Source organism: Balaenoptera borealis, assembly GCF_965194805.1.
Source record: "Balaenoptera borealis genome assembly, chromosome: 16".
NCBI classification, from domain to species: Eukaryota; Metazoa; Chordata; class Mammalia; order Artiodactyla; family Balaenopteridae; genus Balaenoptera; species Balaenoptera borealis.
In genome coordinates this window covers 54,406,262-54,433,488 of record NC_138872.1, presented here as the reverse complement: position 1 = coordinate 54,433,488, position 27,227 = coordinate 54,406,262, and the positions used below count along the sequence as shown (strand labels likewise).

The following is a 27,227-nucleotide window of genomic DNA, read 5'->3' as shown; positions in this document are numbered from 1 at the left end:
TCGCCTGTGAATCCACCTGGTCCTGGGTTTTTGTTTGCTGGAAGATTTTTAATCAGAGTTTCAATTTCAGTGCTTGTGATTGGTCTGTTTATATTTTCTATTTCTTCCTGGTACAGTCTCAGAAAGTTGTGCTTTTCTAAGAATTTGTCCATATCTTCCAGGTTGTCCATGTTATTGGCATATAGTTGCTTGTAGTAATCTCTCATGATCCATTGTATTTCTGCAGTGTCAGTTGTTACTTCTCCTTTTTCATTTCTAATTCTGTTGATTTGACTCTTTTCCCTTTTTTTCTTGATGAGTCTGGCTAATGGTTTATCAACTTTATCTTCTCAAAGAACCAGCTTTTTGTTTTAGTGATCTTTGCTATTGTTTCCTTCATTTGTTTTTCATTTATTTCTGATCTGATCTTTATGATTTCTTTCCTTCTGCTAGGACAGAAAGTATTTTTGTTCTTCTTTCTCTAACTGCTTTAGGTGTAAGGTTAGGTTGTTTATTTGAGATTTTTCTTGTTTCTTGAGGTAGGATTATATTGCTATAAACTTCCCTCTTAGAACTGCTTTAGCTTCATCCCATAGGTTTTGGGTCGTAGTGTTTTCATTGTCATTTCTTTCTAGGTATTTTTTTATTTCCTCTTTGATCTCTTCAGTGGTCTCTTGGTTATTTAGCAGTGTATTGTTTAGTCTCCATGTGTTTGTATTTTTTATTTTTTTCCTATATTGATATCTAGTCTCATAGCATTGTGGTCAGAAAAGATACCTGATACAATTTCAATTTTCTTAAATTTACCAAGGCTTTACTTGTGACCCAAGATGTGATCTATCTTGGAGAATGTTCCATGAGCACTTGAAAAGAGAGTGCATTCTGTTGTTTTTGGATGGACTGTCCTATAAATATCAATTAAGTCCATCTCATTTAATGTGTCATTTAAAGCTTGTGTTTCCTTATTTATTTTCATTTTGCATGATCTGTCCATTGGTGAAAGTGGGGTGTTAAAGTCCCCTACTATGATTGTGTTACTGTCGATTTCCCCTTTTATGGCTGTTAGCATTTGTCTTATGTATTGAGGTGCTCCTATGTTGGGTGCATAAATATTTACAATTGCTATATCTTCTTCTTGGATTGATCCCTTGATCATTATGTAGTGTCCTTCTTTGTCTCTTGTCATAGTCTTTATTTATTTTTTTTAATTATTATTTATTTATTTATTTATTTATTTGGCTGTGTTGGGTCTTCGTTTCTGTGCGAGGGCTTCCTCTAGCCGCGGCAAGCGGAGGCCACTCTTCATCACGGTGCGCAGGCCTCTCACTATCGTGGCCTCTCTTGTTGCGGAGCACAGGCTCCAGACGCGCAGGCTCAGCAGTTGTGGCTCACGGGCCCAGTTGCTCCGCGGCATGTGGGATCTTCCCAGACCAGGGCTCGAACCCATGTCCCCCGCATTAGCAGGCAGACTCTCAACCACTGCGCCACCAGGGAAGCCCCATAGTCTTTAATTTAAAGTCTATTTTGTCTGATATGAGAATTGCTACTCCAGCTTTCTTTTGATTTCCGTTTGCATGGAATATCTTTTTCCATCCCCTCACTTTCCGTCTGTATGTGTCCCTAAGTCTGAAGTGGGTCTCCTATAGACAGCATATATATATGGGTCTTGTTTTTGTATCCATTCAGCCAGTCTATGTCTTTTGGTTGGAGCATTTAATCCATTTACATTTAAGGTAGTTATCAATATGTATGTTCCTATTACCATTTTCGTAATTGTTTTGGGATTGTTATTGTAGGTCTTTCCCTTCTCTTGTGTTTCCTGCCTAAAGTTCCTTTAGCATTTGTTGTAAAGCTGGTTTAGTGTTGCTAAATTCTCTTAACTTGTGCTTGTCTGTAAAGGTTTTAATTTCTCCATCGAATCTGAATGAGATCCTTGCTGGGTAGAGTAATCTTGGTTGTAGGTTTTTCCCTTTCATCACTTTAAATATGTCCTGCCACTCCCTTCTGGCTTGCAGAGTTTCTGCTGAAAGATCAGCTGTTAACCTTATGGGGATTCCCTTGTATGTTATTTGTTGTTTTTCCCTTGCTGCTTTGAATATTTTTTCTTTGTATTTGATTTTTGATAGTTTGATTAATACATGTCTTGGCGTTTTTCTCCTTGGATTTATCCTGTATAGGATTCTCTGCACTTTCTGGACTTGATTGACTATTTCCTTTCCCATATTAGGGAAGTTTTCAACCATAATCTCTTCAAATATTTTCTCAGTCCCTTTCTTTTTCTCTTCTTCTTCTGGGACCCCTATAATTTGAATGTTGGTGCATTTAATGTTGTCCCAGAGGTCTCTGAGGCTGTCCTCAATTCTTTTCATTCTTTTTTCTTTAACCTGCTCTGCAGTAGTTATTTCCACTATTTTATCTTCCAGGTCACTTATCCGTTCTTCTACCTGTTACTCTGCTGTTGATTCCTTCTAGAGAATTTTTAATTTCACTTATTGTGTTGTTCATCATTGCTTGTTTGCTCTTTAGTTCTTCTAGGTCCTTGTTAAACGTGTCTTGTATTTTCTCCATTCTATTTCCAAGATTTTGGATCATCTTTACTATCATTATTCTGAATTCTTTTTCAGGTAGACTGCCTATTTCCTCTACATTTGTTTGGTCTGCTGGGTTTTTACTTTGCTCCTTCATCTGCTGCATATTTCTCTGTCTTCTCATTTTGCTTAACTTACTGTGTTCGGGGTCTCCTTTTTGCTGACTGCAGGTTCGTAGTCCCCATTGTTTTTGTTGTCTGCCCCCAGTGGGTAAGGTTGGTTCAGTGGGTTGTATAGGTTTCCTGGTGGAGGGGACTGGTGCCTGTGTTCTGGTGGATGAGGCTGGATCTTGTCTTTCTGGTGGGCAGGAACACGTCTGGTCGTGTGCTTTGGGGTTTCTGTCAATTTAGTATGATTTTAGGCAGCCTCTCTGCTAATGGGTGGGGTTGTGTTCCTGTCTTGCTAGTTGTTTGGCATGGGGTGTTCAGCACTGGAGCTTGCTGGTCATTGAGTGGAGCTGGGTCTTAGCGTTAAGACGGAGATCTCTGGGAGAGCTCTCGCCGATTGATATTACATAGGGCCGGGAGGTCTCTGGTGGTCCAGTGTCCTGAACTCGGCTCTCCCACCTCAGAGGCTCAGACCTGACACCCAGCCAGAGCACCAAGATCCTGTCAGCCACGTAGCCATGTACGTGGGGAGTTTCTTGCCTTTTGAGAAGTCTGAGGTCTTCTGCCAGCATTCAGTAGGTGTTCTGTAGGAGCTGTTCCACGTATAGATGTATTTTTGATGTATTTGTGGGGAGGAAGGTGATCTCCACGTCTTACTCCTCCGCCATCTTGAAGGTCCTCCATTCATTTATTCTTATTCATTTCATTCATTCCACAAATATTTACTCTGAGTTGGAGGCACAAGGTTCAGGGTCAATAAAAAAATTTTAATGATATAGAAATAGGAGTATAAGCATGGTTTAGACCCATGGAGGGGACCTCCAGAACAAGTAATAGCAGAAGGGGTTAAAAGTAATTACTGAGGAGTAAGATGAAGGTTGGAGAATGGACAGGTGGATGGAAGGGGCATTCCACTTTTTATTTTTCACTCCTTTATATCATTTGAATTTTTATTACCATGCATGGGTGTTATTGTTGTAATAAAAGAAAACAAAAAAGAAAATATATGTACATTTATAAACATACTATTAAATATGTAGTAATATATATATATAATTATATATAATAACTATACCATAATTATATATTATACTATCAATAACTGTAATATATAAAATAATACTATATCTCTTTGAATCTTAAAAGCTTTTCTGGCTTTTAAAAGCCCCCTGTTAAGAAGGAAACGCCCTTGGGTGGGTGACAACCTAAGTGTTGTGACATAACACCTAAAAGTGGTTCTGCTCAAAAGAAGCCAAGGAGAAAGGCAGAGATTTTTCAGGAGTCAGACACAAGAAGGAGAAAGGGAATCCCAGAGATACCATGCTCCCAAATCGGTTTAATTAAGGCTGGCCCTGATTTGGGGCTGAGTCTTTATTTTATATTCAGAGACCTAGAAGTAGGTCCAGATTCTAAAACCCCTCCCCTCTTAGGACCTGAGAGCTTGCGGGGAAAGTGAGAGTTCCCTCCTGAAGGTTACAGAGGTGTTTTGATGGAAGGGAGGAACTTGCAGACCCCATTGGGGGGATAAGGTGGTACCCAGAGTAGCCATGGTTATCTGCCTGTGGGTCAGTGGCTCCTCCCTCCAGGTGGATGTCTCCTCAGTGACTCCCCAAAGGCCATCAGCTGAGCTGCTGAGAGCCTATGATGGATTGCAGCCATGGCCCCAATCTTCACCCCATCCTTTGGCCAATGAAATGGCCCTTTGGCCATTGACTCTTTGGCCATTGACCCTTTGGCCATGAATCTGTAGCTTCTCTCACTAAAGAGGGCGGAGCCTAGTTCTTCACCCCTGACTTGCGTTTGGCCATGTAACTGGCTTTGGCCAATGAAATGTCAACAGATTTGATGTTACCAAAGGCTTGAAAAAAGTTTATGTGATTGGGCTCTGCCACTACCATGAGAAGAACATGACTCGGCTGGCCTACTGGCCCCAGAACAGATGGGGAGACAGACAAAGGCGTGGAAAAGAACAAACCCTCAAGCCAAGCCACATCTGGATTATCCCACCCCCACTGGACCCTCACACATATGTAGGAGGAATTGGGTGGGACCTGGAATCAAGGCATAGCCTCACTTTCTCTCTCTGGGGTCACATGGTCTCATCTCCATGTGGATTTCACATCTCCCCCTCTGATTCCTGGATGTGGGAATCTGATTGGCCCAGCTTGAATTTGGTGGCCACTCTTGGGCCAATCAGCTGTGGCCAGGGGATAGGCTTAAGTGGCCAGTTGGCATCTCAGCACAAGCCTGGGACCAGTCAGGACTAAGCAGGGCTGGACATTTCCATATTATATCTGCCATGTGCAGAGCTGGGGCTTGACGGACCTCAAAAATTGTGTTTGACTAAATAAAATTGCCTAGAAAAAGTTCTGTGGTCTGTGTGTGGGCATTAGCAATTCTTTACCGTCAAGACAATTTTCCTTGAGGGCACTGTATTAGTTTGCTAGGGCTGCCATAACAAAACATCACAGACTGGGGGCTTAAATAACAGAAATTTACTTTCTCACATTCTGGAACCTGGAAGTTCAAGATCAGGGTGTCAGCAGGGTTGGTTTACGATAAGACCTCTCTCCTTGGCTTGCAGACAACCACCTCTCGCTGCGTCCTCACATGGTCTTTCCTCTGCGTGCATCCCTGGTGTCCCCTGTTGTGTCCAAATTTCCTCTTCTTACTATGACACCAGTAGGATTGGATTAGGGCCCACCCTAACAGCCTGGTTTTAAATTAATTACCTCTTTAAAGGCCCTGTCTCTCGTGGATGGACCTAGAGACTGTCATACAGAGTGAAGTAAGTCAGAAAGAGAAAAACAAATATCATATATTAATGCATATATGTGGAATCTAGAAAAATGGTACAGATGAACCTGTTTGCAAGGCAGAAATAGAAACACAGACGTAGAGAACAAACATATGGACACCAAGAGGGGAAAGGGGGGGCAGGATGAATTGGGAGATTGGAATTGACATATATACACTAATTAGTATAAAATAGATAACTAATGAGAACCTGCTGTATAGCACAGGGAACTCTACTTAATGCTCTGTGGTGACCTAAATGGGAAGGAAATCCAAAAAAGAGGGGATATATGTATGCATACAGTTGATCCACTTCACTGTACAGCAGAAACTAACACAACATTGTAAAGCAACTATACCCCAATAAAAAACATGAAATAAAATAAAGGCCCTGTCTCCAAATACAATCATATTCGGGCCCTGCCTCAGGAGTTGGAGCTTCTACATATAAATTGGGGAGGTGGGGGGGAGACAAATTCAGCCCATAACAGGCCCAAACGGCTTTGATTTAGCCTGAGATTTAGCCACCACTGGTCCTGGTGCCTGACTCCTAACCAACACGGGGCTATGTTTGCTTTAGAACTTTCTGGTCCCCACGCAGGGCCTTCAACTTTCCTGAAATCTCTCTCCCCCTCCCCTAGGGTTCTCCTCATTCTTAGAAACAACCACAATCAGAAAGATATAAACCCAAGGAAGGATGACACCATTCCTAAGCTTTACTTCCAACCATTCCCAACCACAGACCACAGCAGCTTATGAGAAGTTTTAGCTATGGATGAGGCTGCTGGTGGCTTTATGAGGGGTGCTAGGAAGAAAATTATTTTCTTGGATTTCATCTTCATTTTGGTTTAGTGAGTTAAGAGACTCTCGTTTTGCAAAGTAGGGCAGCTCACAGCTGAGACCAGGGATTTGGGTAGGGGGATGCAGCTCTGCTGTTTCCAAAGTTAGGAGGCTTGGGCCCCTTATTAGAGTGGGGAGGTCGGGATAGGGTGTTTGCCTATCAGGGTCCCAGGAACCGATTGAGAAGGCCAGGGTATTTCTGAGGGCTAAAATTAAGCGGTGGCAGCTGCGACATTAACATTTGCGTGTTTCAAAGCCAGGCAGTGTCAAGACTTGAATTAAACCAGTGAATGCTCTTTTAATTGGACCCAGCTTGAGACGATTCTGATCATTTCCTGGGACTGAAAGCTTATGTCCTATTTTAAACTTGGATTCTTAAGAGAGTGGTCCTCAAACTTCCTCAAACTTTAGGGTGCTTCAGAATCACGCAGGAAGCTATGGGACATGCAGATTCCCCCAGTCCCCCAGGCCCCACCCCGCCCAAGGATGCAGATTCTGCAGGCTAGGGCAGGGCCTGGGGCAGGATCCGATTAGCATTGGTGCAGGATCTTGCTTACATCACGAGTCCCAGGACATTTTGATGCAGGGGGTCCTTAACCAAGACTTTCAGAATCTCTGGATGAAAATTTATTCAACTACTCAGAATCTGCTGTTCCCAGTTCTTTCATAAGGTACAGTAAACGTTCTTCTCCAAGATCAGGTCCCCATCCCCAGTATTTCTGACTCCTTGCCCTCTTCTAATGCTTTTCCCATAGCACTAATCGCTTTCTAATATACTTCAGCAATCAAGGTCTCCCTGCATCAGAATATCTGCCCTACAAGGCAGGGATTTTTGAGTTTGTTCACGACTGCATCCCCAGTTCCTAGCACAGTGCCTGGTACATAGTACTCGCTCGATATTACTAGATGAATGAATTAATTAATATCTGAGTCCATGCTATGCTTTCTGCTGAGATATAATATTAATCATTTGGATGTCTGATATTAAAATGGAATTAGCAGACAGTGCCTAACAGGCAGAAAACTTTCTTGTATTTCCCTCCCCCACTTGCTGCCAGACATCATCGTCATCAAGGCTGCCTGGCTTTGAATTAACAGACTGCTTCAAAACATTTCTCTGTTTAATAGAGATGGATTACCTCTGCTAAACAAACATTCCTACAGATGTCAGAGGAGTCACAGCCCTCTGAAACCTAGCTAGGAAAAGTGAGGGCCGTCTGCCTTCCATTCTCTGTGATATAAGGTCCAGAATGGGGATGGAGGGCCTGGACATCAGGGGGTCTGTCCGGTCACCACCGATTTGGAATGCCAGAGGATGGGGAAAGTCCTTATTGAACAAATAGATGTAACAGAAACGTTGTCCTCCCGAATTCCTGTAACTTCTCCCTATCCTCAAGTGTGTGGATGGGGCTTAAAGTGCTCGGAAGGGACTTGGAAAATTATTTTGTTATTTTCGGTGCTGATAAAACCTTTGTGTAAGCCTCTCTGAGTCTGCCGGGTGGGAGAATGACCTGCTTCCCATGTCTATGCCGGGGCGTATACACCTTGAGACTCTGCTAGTCACATTCTCTCTCTCTGAATTTAAAATACCCCAGGACCCAGGGGGCCCAGTGCCAGGAGCGAGTGAGTCTTGGAAAATAAAAATGGTTAAAGGGGTTCAGAGATGCTATACCACACCTATTAGAATGGCTAAAATAATAAATACTGACAATACCAAGTGTTGGCAAAGACGCAAAGCAGCTGGAACTCTTGTACATTGCTGATGGGAATGTAAAATGATGCAGCCACTCTGGAAAACAGTTTGGCATCTCTCATAAAGTTAAATAGGCACTTACAATGGGACCTAGCCATTCCACTCATGGGTATTACCCTAGAGAAATGAAAACTTAAGTTTATATAGGAACCTGAACATGAATGTTTACAGCAACTTTATGCATAATTGCCAAAGATTGGAAACAAACTCAAATGACTTTCATTGGGTGAATGGTTAAACAAACTGTGGCACATCCATACAATGGAATATGACTCAGCAATAAGAAGAAACTATTGATATATTCAACAGCTCGTGTGCCTCTCAAAGGTGTTATGCTTATGAAAGAAGGTAGCCTGAAAAGGGTTACATACTGTATGATTTCATTCATAGGGTATTCCCCAAAAGTCAAAACTACCAGGACAGAAAGATCAGTGGTTGTCAGAGGTCAGGGCTGTGGTGTTGGGTGTGGCTGCAAAGGGGTAGCACAAGGAAGTTTGGGGCGTGATGTAGATGTCCTGTATCCTGACTGTGGTCGTGGATACATGAATCTATACATGTGTTAAATTACACAGAGCCATACACCCCCCCCCAAAAAGTAAATTTTAGTGTGCATTAATTTTAAAATGAAACACACTACCATGGGAATGTGATTCCTACTCTAAGTATTCCACATGCATTGTTTAAACTAACCTGCAAAATAAATAAAATGAGGCAGGCGCTATTATTATCTTCATTTCTCAGATCATAAACTGAGTGTCAGAGGAAAAAAAATGATTCACCCAAGGTCACAGAGCTAATAAGTGAAACAGTTGGACGAGGTGTCATGGGCGCCACAGGATCTGAGCTGATCCGTGAAGGATGGGGAAGATCTGGACGCTCAAGTGTCCCGTTGCACATAAGCTCTAAGAGAACAAAAGCGATTGAGCAAGAGCATTTCTGACGCACTGGGAACCTCTCTGCTTGATAGGGACGGCTCAGTTCAAGCTGCCTGGCAGACTAGCCTCACTGGGGGCATAAAAGATGCCTCCCAAGACAGGAGTGGTGCCATGGAGAGAAACAGCCTAGAAGCTGAAAGTGAGCTCCCCCACACCCCCCACCTCCCAGGGAGCCCAACCCAGCACCAGACGAAAAGGCTCACCTACTCCCAACCCGCAAGTGTGCACACACACATGCAAGCTTGTCCAGCTCTGCTGTCCCCAGCAGCAGTGCACACTCGGTTGAGTTACAGTTGTACCTGATGGGCTACCTGAGAGACTCCTTCAACCATCTACCCTTCCAGGGCTTTTTCTACTGCTTCTGCTTATGTTTTTATTATGCTTTTTCTCAGAAGCTCCCAGAGCTGGAAAGAACCCAAATGCTCTGTGTTAAGAGCACAACCAGACCTGGAAAATATAGTGAAGAGCCTGAGCTTCAGAATCAGACGTGCCGGAGTTCAGGCCCCATTTATGTTCTGAGGTCGTGGGCAACGTGCTTCACCTTTCTAAGCCTCAGTGTCTTCATCTGTAAAATGGGAATAATCCAGGGCCCACAGCAGATGGTAGGTATAAAGGTGAAACCAGAGAAAGCCTACAAAAAGCTTAGCAGGGTGGCTGGACACAGGGCACTCAGTGGGCAATTAGTGATTAGCATCAGTGTAAGGAAGCTTAACAATGCAGTCACCCTGGGTGAAGTCAGGCCCAGAACCCTCCCCGCTGACTGGTCATCACACAGAATTGCAAAAGCAGCACATCATGCAGATTCTCTCCTGTTGCCAGTGATCCAGATTTCCGTTTACCCAAACCGCCACCGGGAGTCCCAGGTGGGGCTGGAGGAGGGACTGTGATAACCACCACTGCTGTTATCTATTGCAGAATAACGAACCACCCCAGAACCTAGTGGCTTGAATTAAAATATGATCTCTGTTTCTCATGATTTTAACCCAGTGATTATCAACCAGTGGCGATTTTGCGCCCCCCACCCCACCCCTCCCCACCCTGGGACTCTGGCAATGTCTGGAGACCTTTTTGGCCGGGGGTGTTACAGGCATCTAGTGGGTAGGGGCCAGGAATGCTGCTCAGTGTCCTACAGTGCACAGGACAGGGCCCACAACAAGGATGATGCGACCCCAATTGTCGAGAAACTGCGTCTAGTCAAAATGCATCCAGTCCCCAGTGATTGGATATACACAAGTTAAGTACAGTTTCTCTGTGACCCAAGACACAGGACCAGAAGCAGCAGCAGCATCTGAAAATCAAAACCTCTGCCCACAGATGGAAGGCCCCTGGAGCCATAGTGATAAGCCAGAGACAGGGCAGCCACTGGAGCAGCACCAGGGAGAATAATGAAACCGTGGGCTCGGCTGTACATACACATCCCAGAGCCCCATCATGCCCGGGGCTTCCTGGTGACTACTTGGAGCCCCCAGCCCCCTTTATCCAAAGCTTGGGGCATCAGGCTGCAGTCCCAATGTGGACAGAGGCCAGGACCACCCCCCTGCAGACTCCAAGCCACTTCCTGACAGTTACACAAAAAGAGCCATGACTATACCTGCCCAGAAACATCATTTCTCCATCCTCTCTAGATAGATTCAGAGCAAAGGCATGTTGGGGCACCTCCCTCTCTCTCTCTCAAGACACATTTCACAGACTATGCAGCAAAAAGTATGGCAGATCTGGTGTCTGTCAGATGTGATGAGTTTTATGGAGACTCTCGAGCCCTCTAAAAGACTTCTAAGAAAAAGAAAGTAGTCTTTGGAGGGCCTTGTTCTTGGACCTACCGCTTTCTATTCTGGGCTTTTTGTAAACTCCTGCAAAGCACTAAACTTGCTCAGCACAATTGCTCCTGCTCTGCGTAAATACTGGCAGCTCCTCATCCACACCAATGCGCTTCCCACTAGATGCCTTTGCCTAAATGACATCCCCAACTCAAATTTAGCTCATTAAGTCTTACCTACCCTTCAAGACACAGTTCAGGCACCACCTCCTCCAGATCCTTTCTCTGAACCCTGGAATGACTTTCCTCTGCGCCCCCAGAAGCCCTGTGCACACCTCTGGCAGAGAGAACACTGTCATGTGCTCACCAAATCCCACTTCCTTTTCCTCCTGGGCACAAAATTCCTTGTTGAGGGCCATCCAGGGGCCACTCTCAGTTCCTACAAGGCACTCGTATTCCTTGCCATGTGGCCACCTCCAGCAACAGGGGGTCCAGTCCTTCTTACGCTTCAAATCTCTGACATGCCCATCTGCAACCAGAGAAAACTCTCTGCTTTTGAAGGGTTCATGTAGATCAGGCCCAGCTGGATAATCTCCCTATCTTAAGGTCAACTGACTTGGGACCTTAATCTGCAAAATCCCTTTACTGCAGTGGCTGGATTGGTGTGTGAATAACTAGGAAAAGGTGCATGTACAGCAGGGGCAGGAATCTTGAGGGACCATCTCGGAATTCTGTCCACCACAATGAGGACTCTCAGTCTCTGTATGATAAAGTCTACTTTTTGGCTTAAATCAACACAAATTCCAACTAAATAATTCCCACCAATCCACAGAGTGAAGGGAGCAGGCAGGATTGCTTACCCTGAGTGGGAAAACCTGAGGCCCAATTCAGGAGCGCTGGCCAGATTTAATATCAGTAGGAGGAAATAACCTAGTTAAAGTGTCTTAGCTGGAATCCAGACCTACGGATATCCACGTGAATTTTCCAGAACATGACTCTGCTCTTTTTTATCAGTGTTGAAGGCCCAGGGCTGCCTTCACAGACCAGCCCTCTCCTGCGTCTTAAAAAGCAATATTTGCAGACAGAAAGTAGAATAGAGGTTACAGAGCACTGCGGGGAGGAAGGGAAGGGGAGTTATTGCTTAATGGGCACAGAGTTTCTATTTAGGATGATGAAAATCATTTTGGAAATAAATAGCGGTGACGGTTGCACAACAGCATGAATGTCCTGGCTTGGCCAAAAAGTTCTTCCGGGTTTTTCCTAGAAAAACCCGAACGAACTTTTTGGCCATTCCAATACTTAATGCTACTTTATACTCAAAAATGGTTTAAATGGCAATTTATTTATTTATTTATTTATTTATTTATTTATTTATTTATTTTTGGCTGCGTTGGGTCTTTGTTGCTGCACGCAGACTTTCTCTAGTTGTGGCAAGCAGGGGCTACTCTTTGCTGCGGTGCATGGGCTTCTCATTGCGGTGGCTTCTCTAGTTGTGCAGCACAGGCTCTAGGGCTCAGAGGCTTCAGCAGTTGTGGTGCGTGGGCTCAGTAGTTATGGCTCACGGGCTTAGTTGCTCCGCGGCATGTGGGATCTTCCTGGACCAGGGATCGAACCCGTGTCCCCTGCATTGGCAGGCGGATTCTTAACCACTGTGCCACCAGGAAAGTCCCTAAATGGCAAGTTTCATGGTACATATATCTTATCACAATTTTTTTTAAGTTTAAAATAAATGGAAAAAGCGATATGGTAACTGACAAAGAGGAGAGAGGGAGAAAAAGTGTCCTTGAGGAAGTTACCATTGATTTGAGATTCAAAGAATGAATAGGATTTGCCTGGGTAGAAACAGCATGTCTGGCAAAGAGCAGCACATGCAAAGGCCCTGAGGTCCAGGAGTGTGGTTCAATCTAGGAGCCATAGCCAGTATGGCTGGAGCAGAGAGAGCAAGGGGAAGGGTGGGGCAGATGAGATCTCTCATGGCTAGAGGAGGGAGAACCTAAAGAGGAAGGGACTTGATACCACAGGGGCCAGGTGGCATCTGTCACAAAATCCCACTTTATCCACTAACAGGTGACTCTCCAAATTCAGGTGCATAAGCATTTATGACGAGTTAACTTTGTACTCTGGCTTCAGGTGCTTCTGAAGTTTCTAGATCAGCGGTCCCCAACTTTTTTGCCACCAGGGACAGGTTTCATGGAAGACAATTTTTCCACGGGGTGGGGGTGGGGGGTGATGGCTCAGGCGGTAATGTGAGCAATAGGTGGGGGGGATGCAGAGAGGCAGATGAAGCTTCGCTCGCTCGCCAGCCACTCACCTCCTGCTGTGTGGCCCGGTTCCTAACAGGCTGTGGACCAGTAGTGGTCCACAGCCTGGGGGTTGGGGACCCCTGTTCTAGATGATGTGAAAGCATAGAGGGCTGGATAACCAGTGTGACCACCTAGGTGGTCTCAGGAGAAAGACAGAAGTTCCCCCCACCTCCATCTACCGAAAGAAACAGTGCAGGACTGCAACTCACACAGTTTCCTCCTTGGTGCTCTTCCAGAACACATTCATCAGCAACGCAAATGTAAAAGGGCTCAAATAATTTCCTGCAAAAGCACTCACTGCACTTAACCAATGATCCCTGCTAAACACATGTCGGACATAATTGGGACTCTTGTCCCCTGACACTGCCTGGCCCCTGAAACGGAGGGAAGTCACCCCGGCCCCAAACACCTGCAGAGGCAGCTCCGAGCCCACCTACACAGAGACCACTCCCCGGGAGCTGCTCCAAGAAACTCCAGTCATTTCCACTGCTGGGAACTGAGAAAAATCACAGCAGTACTTTTAACACTGTTTACTTAGATCCTGGCAGATAGGAATTCCAAGCACCTCCCTCTGTCTCCATTTAATCACCAGTGATGATGATGTGGCCTAGGGACAATAACGGTGGAATTAAACGTGGAAATACTAATTCTGACTTGAGACATTTCACCCGGACAGACGGGCAGCCTCCTCCCTCCCTCCGCAGAAGATGGGCCGCATTGAGAGTTCATAGCCAGGGTCTCCCGCTCCACACATCAGGCCCGTTTGCCCCATCAGCCCCCAAACACTGCACACAGCTGTTATCCGTACTTCTCATTTTACACATTTTCCAAATGGTTCCATCATGATTCATGAGGCTCAAGAATCCAAATAAATTTCCCAGGCAGATAAACCAGCTTCTGATGCAAACTGGCCGGCTCCTCGGAACGGCTGGCATGAGGGAGGGCATCTCACAGAGACCCACGCTGCCCTTTCCAGGGGCACATCATGACTGCTGTCGTGGGCCTGGGCACTTTTGCCTTCATGGGCTCCTTTCCTCCATAAAAAAATTATATATATATACATATACATATATATATGTATGTATGTATTTTTTACCTTGTTGGTATAAAGATGAATATATCACTATCATATATTTAAATTTTTTCTTCTACCTAAAAATTCTTTATTTTCCATCCGATTTTAAAAGAAATTAGAACATTTTCAGAGCCCTGTGCCTGCTGTGCCTCATGGAGAGGTCCGCCCTGACGCTTCCTCTCTCCAGATGCCCCAGGAGATGGGAGAGCGACCACTCACAGCTGCTCCAAAGCCAAAGCCCACCCGTGCCATGGGGTGGGGGCTCCACTGCCCCACCTCCCCGCATTCCCTTTGGGAGCACCCTGAGCTGCAGCACCCACATTTCCCTAGCAAACAACAGTGATGTATCCACCCGAGGGCTGGTTTCCTCTTGGGTCAGTGGGACACGTGTCCTGAAGTCAGAGTCCTTTGGACGCCAGCTCTATTCAGTACCAGCTGCGTGACCTCGGCCAAGTGACCTCACCTCTCTCTCCAGGCCACTGTGTCCTTGCACGTAAGTAGGGAGAACATGGCACACACCTCACCAGATCACCAGGAGGGTTTGAGAGAAAACCAGTAAAGTGCACCATGAACAACAGGTGATTTATGTAACTAGTAGTGCTGGTGGATCCCTCCCTCTTGAGAATCTGATGGGAGCTATAACCTTACCCAGAGAAAGGAAACATTCCAGGGGAGTTCAGACCATCACCACCCACCCCCATCTCTCATACCCACCCACGCATCGATGTTGGAACCCATGGACCACAGAATAAGAAGCCCACGCTTAGACAACCCTCTTGGTTCTGCAGGAAAGGGGCCTGGTGAAGAAGATGAGCCCGACCGAGACTTGTTTCCAGCCTAATCTCCCCAAAATAAAGAATGGCACTAATGCTGAGTCACAGCACTGTGGGGACAGCCACACCCAGGGCAGCCTTGTCGCCTGGTCCTTGCTCCCTCATCCACTGCCACACTGGGGGCCTCCCCAGAGGACTGCAGGGACGGGGAGCACCCCCACACACACACATTGCAGTGGATGGAGCAACAGGCCCGCGTTCAAATCACAGCTCTCGGCTGTGCACAACTCCAAGCAGTTAGCATCGCTGCTGGGCCTTCGTCCCCTCATTTCTAAAGCAGGACAACGGTATCTATCTTTCAGGGTGGCTGTAAAGACAAAATTAAACAGCTTACGGAAAGCAACAGCTGGGCACCCAGCACAAATGGAAGCATGCCGTCACCTCACTGGGCCTTGCTCCCTGACACGCCTGGGGAAATGTCATTAAACGTCACTAAACATGTGAATGCCTGCAGCTCCTCGAGCTGGAGCAGGCTAAACACAGCCACCCGTGTGACAAGCAGCAAGGTGGCAAATCCAACCTGCAACTTGTAGCGTCTGCCCTTGTGCCTCCCTGTTCTGTGCTTGCATCTGGTTTTCTCTGTCCAAGGGATCTTATGAGGTTCAACAGGTCTCGGCCTGTCCACGTGGGCCACTCCCTGAAGCTCGGTGTCAGCCCCTGTAAAGGATGACGCATCTCTCCCTGGGCCCCAGAGCCCCCTCAATGAATCTAATTCATCCCATCTCATCTATAATTTAAGCCAGGTCTTCCCCATTGGGAGAAAATCCATCCTACGTTTCAACAGTCCTGGAAGATGACTGCCTGTATGTTCTGAGATGTGCCTCAAAGACCTTCTCCCACCCCAAGTGAGTTCCACTCACAACATATGGCCTATATTGAATCAGAATACCCTAAACCTGCTTTCCATGTAAAGTCTACCTGGATATTTTATGTAAAGAAATAACAAGCTGACCCTTTGTGTAATTCATACGGGGTTTCATTCATGTAGCCCCTCAACACTTACTAAGCATCTTCTAGGTATCAGACACTGTCCTAAGCACTGGGAAATCCAGAAGGTAACAGAATATGGTCCCTGCCTTGCAGGGCTCATGGCTTGTTGGGGAGGACACACAGTGCTCCAGTATCACAGTGCTGCGGTACGTGACTATGTGAGTCTAGAAAGGGAACAATTTCAGAGCTCTTTCCCGTGAACAATTCGGGCTTGCTGAAACTGTGTCTGGATTGATAACAAGGAGCAGCCAACGTCTCTGTAATTATCCCCTCTTAAGGGTGTAGTTTGTGTGAGTTCCTTCTGAAAAATAACGCAAACCACCAAAGTGTTTACAAAAGTGGTTTTAACAGCAACACAGCCACGTATGGCAGTTCCAGTTGCTCCACAGCCTCACCAACATTTGCTCTTGTCAGTGTTTTCCATTTTAACCCTTGTGGTACACATGTAGTGGTATCTCTTCGTGGGTTTAATTTACATTTTCATAGTGAGTATCCATGTGGAGCACCTTTTCATTGATACTTATTATGATTCAGTTATCTTTTTTGCAAAATGCCTAGTCAAATCTGTGCCCATTTTTTTTTCCTGTGGATTATCTGTCTTTCTCTAAATGACTTTTTGCTAGTAAGTTACATACCTTAGATATGAGTCTTTTGTCAGATAAATATATGGCAATGCTTATCCTCTCTCTGTGCCTGCCTCTTTTATTCTCTTGAAAGTGTCTTTTGATGAACAGAAATTCTTAATTTCAATAAGACCCAATTTATCAATTTTTCTTTATGGTTCGTGTGCTTTGTTCTAAGAAATCTTTGTCTACTCCAAGGTCATGAAAATATTTATGTTACCTATTAGGAATAGAATGTTAAACTTTCACATTTAGATCTAAAATCCACCTGGAATTGATTTTGGCTTGTAGTGTGATGTGTCAAGATGAATTTTTTTCCCTATGGATAACTAGTGGACTCCAGGTCATTTACTGAGAAGTATCCTCTCCCACTGCTCTGTGGCGCCTCTTTGATATAAATAAAATATCTTCATGTATGGGAAAAATAATAATGCAAACTCCAGATATTAAAAAAGAAGTGACAGATGATGGCACAGTAAGAAATTAATTTCTCAAGTCTAGTGGGATCTTGCTATTTACAGACAATGTCACCCTAGGTGAGCACCAACCCTCCTATTCAAGTTTCTCATGAATTGAGAATTGAGTCTAAGCTTACAGTGGTATGTGGGTGTGGTCTCTGCCCACAGATTTCTAACCCAGCCAAAATGACACTGACAGGTACAGTTTTCTCCCTCATTATACTGGTGAGCGAACAGAGACTCACAGATGCTAAATCACATAACCACATTCACTATCCCTGGAAAATGTTGAAGCTGGGATTCTAACACAAGTCTCCTTAATCCCCAAATCCACACTTCTTCAACTCTATCCTCTGCTGCTCGTGCCTGGTCAGATTGGGAAAGATTCTGGAGAGGAGGTGATATTAAAGCTGACTCTTAAGAGAAAAACAGGAGCCTGGTTTTCAGGCTCCCTATCTGCTCAAAGTAAGCAGAGAGGAACCAGCAGTTCACTCGAAATCATAGTATCAGAAGGAGAAGTTCCAGCTCCAGTTTGAATTTGAAAATGGCTCAAAGAAAGATGTCCATGATACATCTAAAAAAGTCAGGCAGATAAACAAAGTCTTTAGGAATCAGATGAATTGCGGTCTTATACGTCTGTGCATATCTATGCCTATATGGTATAATTTAATAAAATTGCTTTCCTTATGTTTCATCACTTTATAAAATCACATCCCCCTCATACATAATCATTGAAAAGCATTACCAAAATTTAGATGGCTTGACACTTATAAAGCATGACAAAGCATTATGAACCCCTAGGTAAACTTCAGGGTGAATTAACCCTGATGTTATTCACTATCAAGTATAAGCACTAAGTTCTATCTAGTTTTGTCTGAAAGTAGTGTCATCAATCACTAGATTATATCTAAGTGAAAATAATAATACAGAGAGAGACAGACAGAAAGAAATTGAGAGAGACTTTTTTTTAACCTTAAGTGAGACTTCTGGTTCAAAATGGCAGGCTAAGTACATGCATTTATCTCCTCCTAAAAACCCATTAAAATGACAGTGAAGGAATTTTAAAAGCAATAGACCTGCAAGAATTAAAAGAAAGAGAGGGAATCATCTGTTAAAGACAGATTTTAATAAATCCCTGGAGCATGGTGAGCAAGTGGGAACAGGAAGCAGGGTGGAAAAAAACTCCAGCCAAGACAACATGAGAAATGAGAGGGATCAGACACAGAGGAAACCAACCTGCCTTCAGGAAGCCCAGAGAGCCTGAAAATGCCAAGCCCAGTGAAACCCCCAGCATCTAGCAGGGAAATCCCAGGATTACAGCTGTACAGTGTAGACTGGACCAGCAGGAATCTTAGGTGTTGTCAGGAAAAATAAAAAACACTTTGACCATACACTTAATATAAGAAAAATCTTGAAAAAAAAAATTAAGACACAACAAAGGCAAATGGTTTAAAGGAAGAAAAAAAAGCAACTATAAACTCTAGAAAAAAAAAAGAAATAAAATATCATCTTAGTACTGCTCTGAAAAGAACACTATTTACATAGCCAAAATAATATAAGTTCTATTTATTAATTTTACTAAATATAATAAAAATGACAACCTGTCAAGGTTGAGGGAAGGGGAGATATGGGATGGAAATGAAGTTAAATCTCATCTGTCACAGCCAGAAATCTGAATTAATAATAACTGAATCACAGATATACACATATTTTCTGAGCTATGGTGGTAAGTCCCACCAGGGGTTTGAAGCTAAAAGAATTCAAGATTGCCTCTGGGAAGTGAACCAAGGTAGAAAGTGATTTTTTTTTCATTATAAACCTTTTTGTACTACTTTATTTTTTTAACCACAAGAATGACCATTTAAAATTACTTGTATTTCAAAGACAGTGTGAGAGGAAGCAGGACACCGCCATGCTATCACACTACGTATGCTGTAGTACCATTTTGTACGTTGTATAAGACAAGAAGCATTGAACAAAGCAAAAAGGCGATGGATGTATATGAGAAAAATTAATTGTACGATATCATTCCAGTACATTCTGTTGTACATTTTAGTCTCATTTACTTTCTCTTCATTGTTGATAAGAGGATGCAAACTATACAGTTTCCAGCTAGTTACCCATATTAGAGAAGAAATAAAAAGAGAGTATTAGAAGAAAATAGGAGAGAAAGAACATTTTTGAATGGCAGTTGTCAAAAAAAATAGCCTAGCTGGCCTTATTTGTGAAGCATAATTGCTTTTAGCATATGGAAGTATTTTTTCACATTTTCTTTGTATAAAATTTGTATTAAACTTAAATATCTTTTTTGATGACGGTTTCTTTGTGACTGAGCCAGTGGACTCACATGGTATGCTCTTTTGGGTTCCCCCCCACCTCCCAATTTTTTCAGATTCTTCACCTTTTTTTAATTAAGCTGTTTTGGAAAAATGAAGAAAATAAAATAAAATTACTTGTATTTTAAGACGTCTGTGTCTGAGATCAGGTATGTGTTAGTTAATGCACCAAAAAGTCTGGGATAAAACACTCCACACTATCAATGGGGGGGCGGGGGGGGGGCGGGGGGGGAGGGAGAGGGAGTGAGGTGTCCCCACAGGAAGGGGTGAGATAAGGAGAAATCTGAATTAATAATAACTGAATCACAGATATACACATATTTTCTGAGCTATGGTGGTAAGTCCCACCATAAGTAAGTTCACTTTTCTTCTACAAACTTCTTTGCTGTTTTAATTTGTCTTACCACAAGCATGTGTTACTTTTGTGATTTTTTTTTTTTTAAGTGGGTGGTGGGGAAGATGGCAGGGAGAGAATCAGGAGTCCAGAAGATACTGGGTAGGTGGATGTGACACAGATTCAAGAGAAGAGAGAAAAAGTCTGCACATCTGTGTGCCCAGAAAAATCTCCTGGTCTGAGTACAGAAATGGGATTTGTCAAACGCCACCCTCAACCCTGCCAGGCATGAAATGCAAGCAGAGTAATGACAGTGACTAGCCTGAGGACCATCCAACTGAAATTTAATAAGCGATTAACCAACTCCATTGCCAGGCCCCAGGAACAGCCATGGTTTTTTTTCACTGAGAAGCTTAAGTGGAAGTGAAAATACTAATTTCATATTTCTGCTCCAACCAGCCAACTGAGACTGCCAAAGTTTTGCTGAGATGCCAGCCATGGAAGAGGTGAAATAAGCCTCACTCCCAGTGGCTGCTGCTTCTAGAAATGATTCTTCTCGCTTTACACCAAATTATCTTGCAAACCCTGATGATAGCAGAGAATATGGAGGAGACTAAAGGCTGTTCTGACCCGTCGGTGATCTGATACTTCACCTTGAGGTCTTGCAGAGAGCAGCACAGACAGACAGAGGCTGCAGACAATAGAGAAAGAGAGCATAAAGAATTCAGTGATGCGGGGCAGCGAAGAAAAGGCATGCTCTCTGGGAAATGACCCCTGTATCCAACTTAATCTTTTATGATAAATCTCCAATCATCAGAATTCTACAAAATACCGCCCTTTCAAAAAGGAGTGTCTGGAATGCTAGTAGGAGCTTGTATCCAAATCAGCAAAGGTTCTAAATCTTCTTTACTCATCCTTTTAAAACTTCAGTGTAACTCCCTGTTTAGAAACTTAAATGGCTGCCCATCACCAAGAGATAGAGCATGAGCCAGATTTGTGTATACAGTAACAACAACAACAGCAAGCACTTAGCACTAACTGTATGCCAGGCGTTGTTCTATGCATTCTACAAATACTAACTCAAGTTGTACCTCATAATAACCCTATGAGGTAAGGACTATCATTATCTCATTTTATAGATGAGAAAAGTAAGGCACAGAGACACCAAGTCATTTGTCCAAGGTCACACAGCTAAAAAGTAATATAGCAATTTCACTCCAGAGTCTGCGTTCTGCTTCTCAGTACCGCCACTTCCATGTTTAATTGGTATCTCAAACTTAACATGTCCTAAATGAACTCTTGATATCCTCCCCATGCTATCTGCTCCCTCACCCCACCCCACCCCACCTCACCCCCCAAAAAAACTTATTTCTTCCTAAATCTTCCTTACCTCAGGTAATGACAACTCCATCCTTAATTGCTCAGGCCCAAATCCTTGGAGGCATCCTTGACTCCTCTGTTATTATCACACCACTCCACAACCAACCTGTCAGGAAATCCCACCTTCAAAATCTACCTTCAGAATACATTCAGAGTTTCACCACTGCTCACCATCTCCACTGGCCTAAGCCACCATCATCTCTCTCCTGGATTATGCTGTTAATAGCCTCTTCATTGATTTCTCTGTCCACCTGCCACCTTACACCATTCTGAACCCCAAATTGGAAGTCCAATCAATTATAAGTCCTCCTACAGCCCTTCAATCCTCCTCATCTAGTCCTCACCCTTTATTCTTTCCACCGCAGCCACACTAGCCCTGTTGCTCTTCTTGAACACAGCAGACATGCCCACACCTCAGGGCCTTCGCACCTGCTGCTGTCTCTGCCTGGAATGTCTTTTTCTGGTTATCAACACATCTCACTCCCTCATCTCCTTCATGTTCAGGTACCACCATTTCATCCCTGACTATCCTGCTGACGTTGAAACTCCTCAACCCTGCAACATACTATCCACCTTCTCTGTTTTATTTATCTCTAGAGCACCTATCACCTGGAATAGTACCTAACAGAGTAGCTACCATAATAAATATGTCTTCAATTGATGAATAAATAGAACACCATTTCTGACAGCAAATTCCATGTTTTTTAGGATGTTGGTAGGGGCTATTTTTTTTTAAGTTAACTAAATTATGCACATTTCTTCACTCCAGTAATAGAGATCCTTTAATGATCTTAGTGTGTAGTATTTCCTAAACTTATTTGACTTCAAAACTCTTTTGTCAGATTAGTGCTTCTTGGAAAATTCTAGGCTAAAGAGATATGGGGGGACCTAACTTGAGTAGGAAAGTGAAAGGGAAAGAATTCTGGTAAGGAAGGCAAAGATATTTCCATTCATATGCCAGCTGCAATTCATTGACAACAATTTACTAGAGTGCTGCATTGATGAGGATCCTGAAGATTTGACCAGGGCAGGGGCTGGGATTGATTAGTGGTGCCTGCACATTGCACAAAATGAGGGGATAGCACCACTGGTATCTGCCTTCCCAGCGCATGGAATTTACTGACAAATCCAGGAGGATCAATGACATGGGATTTCCCTTTTCTTCTTCTACAGCCTTTATTTTCACAAGAGAAGAATTTCACAAGAAATTTCTTGCAAGGGCAAGAAATATGGAGAAGAAATATTCAATAAAATCTCAGAGATCCCAACACCAGGCTCTAAATGCTGCTTTGTTTTCCTAATCAATGGAGCAAAACATGGTCTTTAAAGAAGTCAAGGGAAACATCCATAGATACAGCACTGAGGCAGAAGGCAGACAGCAGAAGCAAGAACTACAGTCCTGCAGCCTGTGGAATGAAAACCACATTCACAGAAAGATAGACAAAATGAAAAGGCAGAGGACTATATACAAGATGAAGGAACAAGAGAAAACCCCAGAAAAATGACTAAATGAAGTGGAGATAGGCAACCTTCCAGAAAAAGAATTCAGAATAATGATAGTGAAGATAATCCAGGACCTCGGAAAAAGAATGGAGGCAAAGATCAAGAAGATGCAAGAAATGTTTAACAAAGACCTAGAAGAACTGAAGAACAAACATCTAGAAGGATTAAAGAACAAACAAACAGAGATGAACAGTACAATTACCGAAATGAAAAATACAGTAGAAGGAATCAACAGCAGAATAACTGAGGCAGAAGAACGGATAAGTGACCTGTAATACAGAATAGTGGAATTCACTGCCGTGGAACAGAATAAAGTAAAAAGAATGAAAAGAAATGAAGACAGCTTAAGATACATCTGGGACAACATTAAATGCACCAACATTTACATTATAGGGGTCCCAGAAGGAGAAGAGAGAGAGAAAAGACCTGAGAAATTATTTGAAGAGATTATAGTCAAAAACTTCCTTAACATGGGAAAGGAAATAGCCACCCAAGTCCAGGAAGCCCAGAGAGTCCCAGACAGGATAAACCCAAGGAGAAACATGCTGAGATGCATAGTAATCAAATTGACAAAAATTAAAAACAAAGAAGAATTATTAAAACCAACAAGGGAAAAACAACAAATAACATACAAGGGAACTCCCATAACGTTAACAGCTGATTTCTCAGCAGAAACTCTATAAGCCAGAAGGGACTGGCATGATATATTTAAAGAGATGAAAGGGAAGAACCTACAACCAAGATTACTCTACCTGGCAGGGATCTCATTCAGATTCCACAGAGAAATCAAAAGCTTTAAAGACAAGCAAATGCTAAGAGAATTCAGCACCACCAAACCAGCTCTACAGCAAATGCTAAAGGAAATTCTCTAGGCAGGAGACACAAGAGAAGAAAAACACCTACAATAACAAGCCCAAAACAATTAAGAAAATGGTAATAGCAACATACATATCTATAATTACCTTAAACGTGAATGGATTAAATGCTCCAACCAAAAGACAGAGGCTCACTGAATGGATACAAAAACAAGACCCATATATATGCTGTCTACAAGAGAGCCAATTCACACCTAGGGATACATACAGACTGAAAGGAGGGGATGGAAAAAGATATTCTATGCAAATGGAAATCAAAAGAAAGCTGGAGTGGCAATACTCATAACAGATAAAATAGACTTTAACATAAAGAATGTTACAGAGACAAGGAAGATCATCTCAATACATGCAGAGAAAGCTTTTGACAAAATTCAACACCCATTTATGATAAAAAACCTCCAGAAAGTAGGCATACAGGGAACTTTCCTCAACATAATAATAGCCATATATGACAAACCCACAGCCAACATCGTCCTCAATGGTGAAAAACTGAAACCATTTCCACTAAGATCAGGAACAAGACAAGGTTGCCCACTCTCACCACTATTATTCAACATAGTTTTAGAAGTTTTAGCCACAGCAATCAGAGAAGAAAAAGAAATAAAAGGAACCCAAATTGGAAAAGAAGAAATAAAGCTGTCACTGTTTGCAGATGACATGATACTATACATAGAGAATCCTAAAGATGCTACCAGAAAACTACTAGAGCTAATCAATGAATTTGGTAAAGTAGCAGAATACAAAATTAATGCACAGAGATCTCTTGCATTCCTATACACTAATGATGAAAAATCTGAAAGTGAAAATAAGAAAACACTCCCACTTACCATTGCAACAAAAAGAAAAAAATATCTAGGAATAAACCTACCTAAGGAGACAAAAGACCTGTATGCAGAAAATTAAGACACTGATGAAAGAAATTAAAGATGATACAAACAGATGGAGAGATATACCATGTTCTTGGATTGGAAGAATCAACATTGTGAAAATGACCCTACTACCCAAAGCAATCTACAGATTCAATGCAATCTCTATCAAACTACCACTGGCCTTTTCCACAGAACTAGAACAAAAAAATTCACAATTTGTATGGAAACACAAAAGACCCCGAATAGCCAAAGCAATCTTCAGAAAGAAAAACAGAGCTAGAGGAATCAGGCTCCCTGACTTCAGACTATACTACAAAGCTACAGTAATCAAGACAGTATGGTACTGGCACAAAAACAGAAATATAGATCAATGGAACAGGATAGAAAACCCAGAGATAAACCCACGCACATATGGTCACCTTATCTTTGATAAAGGAGGCAAGAATATACAGTGGAGAAAAGACCACCTCTTCAATAAGTGGTACTGGGAAAACTGGACAGCTACACGTAAAAGAATGAAATTAGAACAGTCCCTAACACCATACACAAAAATAAACTCAAAATGGATTAAAGACATAAATGTAAGGCCAGACACCATCAAACTCTTAGAGGAAAACATAGGCAGAACACTCTATGACATAAATCACAGCAAGATCCTTTTTGACCCACCTCCTAGAGAAATGGAAATAAAAACAAAAATAAACAAATGGGACCTAATGAAACTTCAAAGCTTTTGCACAGCAAAGGAAACCATAAACAAGATGAAAAGACAACCCTCAGAAAGGGAGAAAATATTTGCAAATGAAGCAACTGACAAAGGATTAATCTCCAAAACACACAAGCAACTCATGCAACTCAATATCAAAAAAACAGACAACCCAATCCAAAAATGGGCAGAAGGCCTAAACAGACATTTCTCCAAAGTAGACATATAGATTGCCAACAAACACATGAAAGAATGCTCAACATCATAAATCATTAGAGAAATGCAAATCAAAACTACAATGAGATATCATCTCACACCGGTCAGAATGGCCATCATCAAAAAATCTACAAACAATAAATGCTGGAGAGGGTGTGGAGAAAAGGGAACCCTCTTGCACTGTTGGTGGGAATGTAAATTGATACAGCACTATGGAGAACAGTATGGAGGTTCCTTAAAAAAATAAAAATAGAACTACCATACGACCCAGCAATCCCACTACTGGGCATATACCCTGAGAAAACCATAATTCAAAAAGAGTCATGTACCACAATGTTCATTGCAGCTCTATTTTCAATAGCCAGGACATGGAAGCAACCTAAGTGTCCATCGACAGAGGAATGGATAAAGAAGAAGTGGCACATATATACAATGGAATATTACTCAGCCGTAAAAAGGAACGAAACTGAGTTATTTGTAGCGAGGTGGCTGGACCTAGAGACTGTCATACAGAGTGAAGTAAGTCAGAAAGAGAAAAACAAATACCATATGCTAACACATATATATGGAATCTAAAAAAAAGAAAAAAAAATTGGTCAGAAAAACCTAGGGGCAAGACGGGAATAAAGATGTAGACCTACTCGAGAATGGACTTGAGGATACAGGGAGGGGGTAGGGTAAGCTGTGACAAAGTGAGACAGTGGCATGGACATATATACACTACCAAATGTAAAATAGACAGCTAGTGGGAAGCAGCCACATAGCACAGGGAGATCAGCTTGGTGCTTTGTGACCACCTAGAGGGGTGGGATAGGGAGGGTGGGAGGGAGGGAGATGCAAGAGGGAAGCGATATGGGAACATATGTATATGTATAACTGATTCATTTTGTTATAAAGCAGAAACTAACACCCCATTGTAAAGCAATTATACTCCAATAAAGATGTTAAAAAAAAATAAAGCAGAAACTAACACACCATTGTAAAGCAATTATACTCCAATAATGATGTTGAAAAAAAAAAAAGACAGACAAGGAAGGACACTACATAATGATCAAGGGATCAATCCAAGCAAAAGATATAACAATTATAAATATATATGCACCCAACATAGGAGCACCTCAATATATAAGGCAAATGCTAACAGCTATAAAAGAGGAAATCAACAGTAACACAACAATAGTGGAGGACTTTAACACCTCAGTTACACCAATAGACAGATCATCCAGACAGAAAATTAATATGGAAACACAAGCTTTAAATGACACAATAGACCAGATAGAGTTAATTGATATTTATAGGACATTCCATCCAAAACAGCAGATTACACTTTCTTCTCAAGTACACACGGAACATTCTCCAGGATAGATCACAACTTGGGTCACAAATCAAGCTTCGGTATATTTAAGAAAATTGAAATCATATCAAGCATCTTTTCTGACCACGATGCTACGAGATTAGAAATCAATTACAGGGGAAAAAAACGTAAAAAACATAAATACATGGAGGTTAAATGATACGTTACTAAATAACCAAGAGATCAACGAAAAAATCAAACAGGAAATCAAAAAATACCTAGAGACAAATGACAAGAAAACACAATGATCCAAAACCTATGGGATGCAGCAAAAGCAGTTCTAAAAGGGAAGTTTATAACAATACAATCCTACCTCAAGAAACAAGACACATCTCAAATAAACAATCTAACCTTACACCTAAAGGAACTAGACAAAGAAGAACAAACAAAACCCAAAGTTAGTAGAAGGAAAGAAATCATAAAGATCAGAGCAGAAATAAATGAAATAGAAACAAAGAAAACAATAGCAAAGATCAATAAAACTAAAACCTGGTTCTTTGAGAAGATAAACAAAATTGATAAACCTTTAGCCAGACTCATCAAGAAAAAGAGGGAGAGGACTCAGATCAATAAAATTAGAAATGAAAAAGGAGAAGTTATAACGGACACCACAGAAAT

At 42.5% G+C, this 27,227-nt stretch overlaps 1 protein-coding gene and 1 long non-coding RNA gene across 23 annotated transcripts in view; one reads left to right on the top strand and one right to left on the bottom strand.

The window, feature by feature from the left end:
* The window catches only part of RBFOX1 (RNA binding fox-1 homolog 1), a 2,204,510-nt gene that overhangs the window by 2,123,836 nt on the left and 53,447 nt on the right, over nucleotides 1-27,227 (bottom strand). The gene's annotated exons all lie outside the window — the stretch shown is intronic.
* The window catches only part of LOC309614217, a 272,619-nt gene that overhangs the window by 223,420 nt on the left and 21,972 nt on the right, over nucleotides 1-27,227 (top strand). The gene's annotated exons all lie outside the window — the stretch shown is intronic.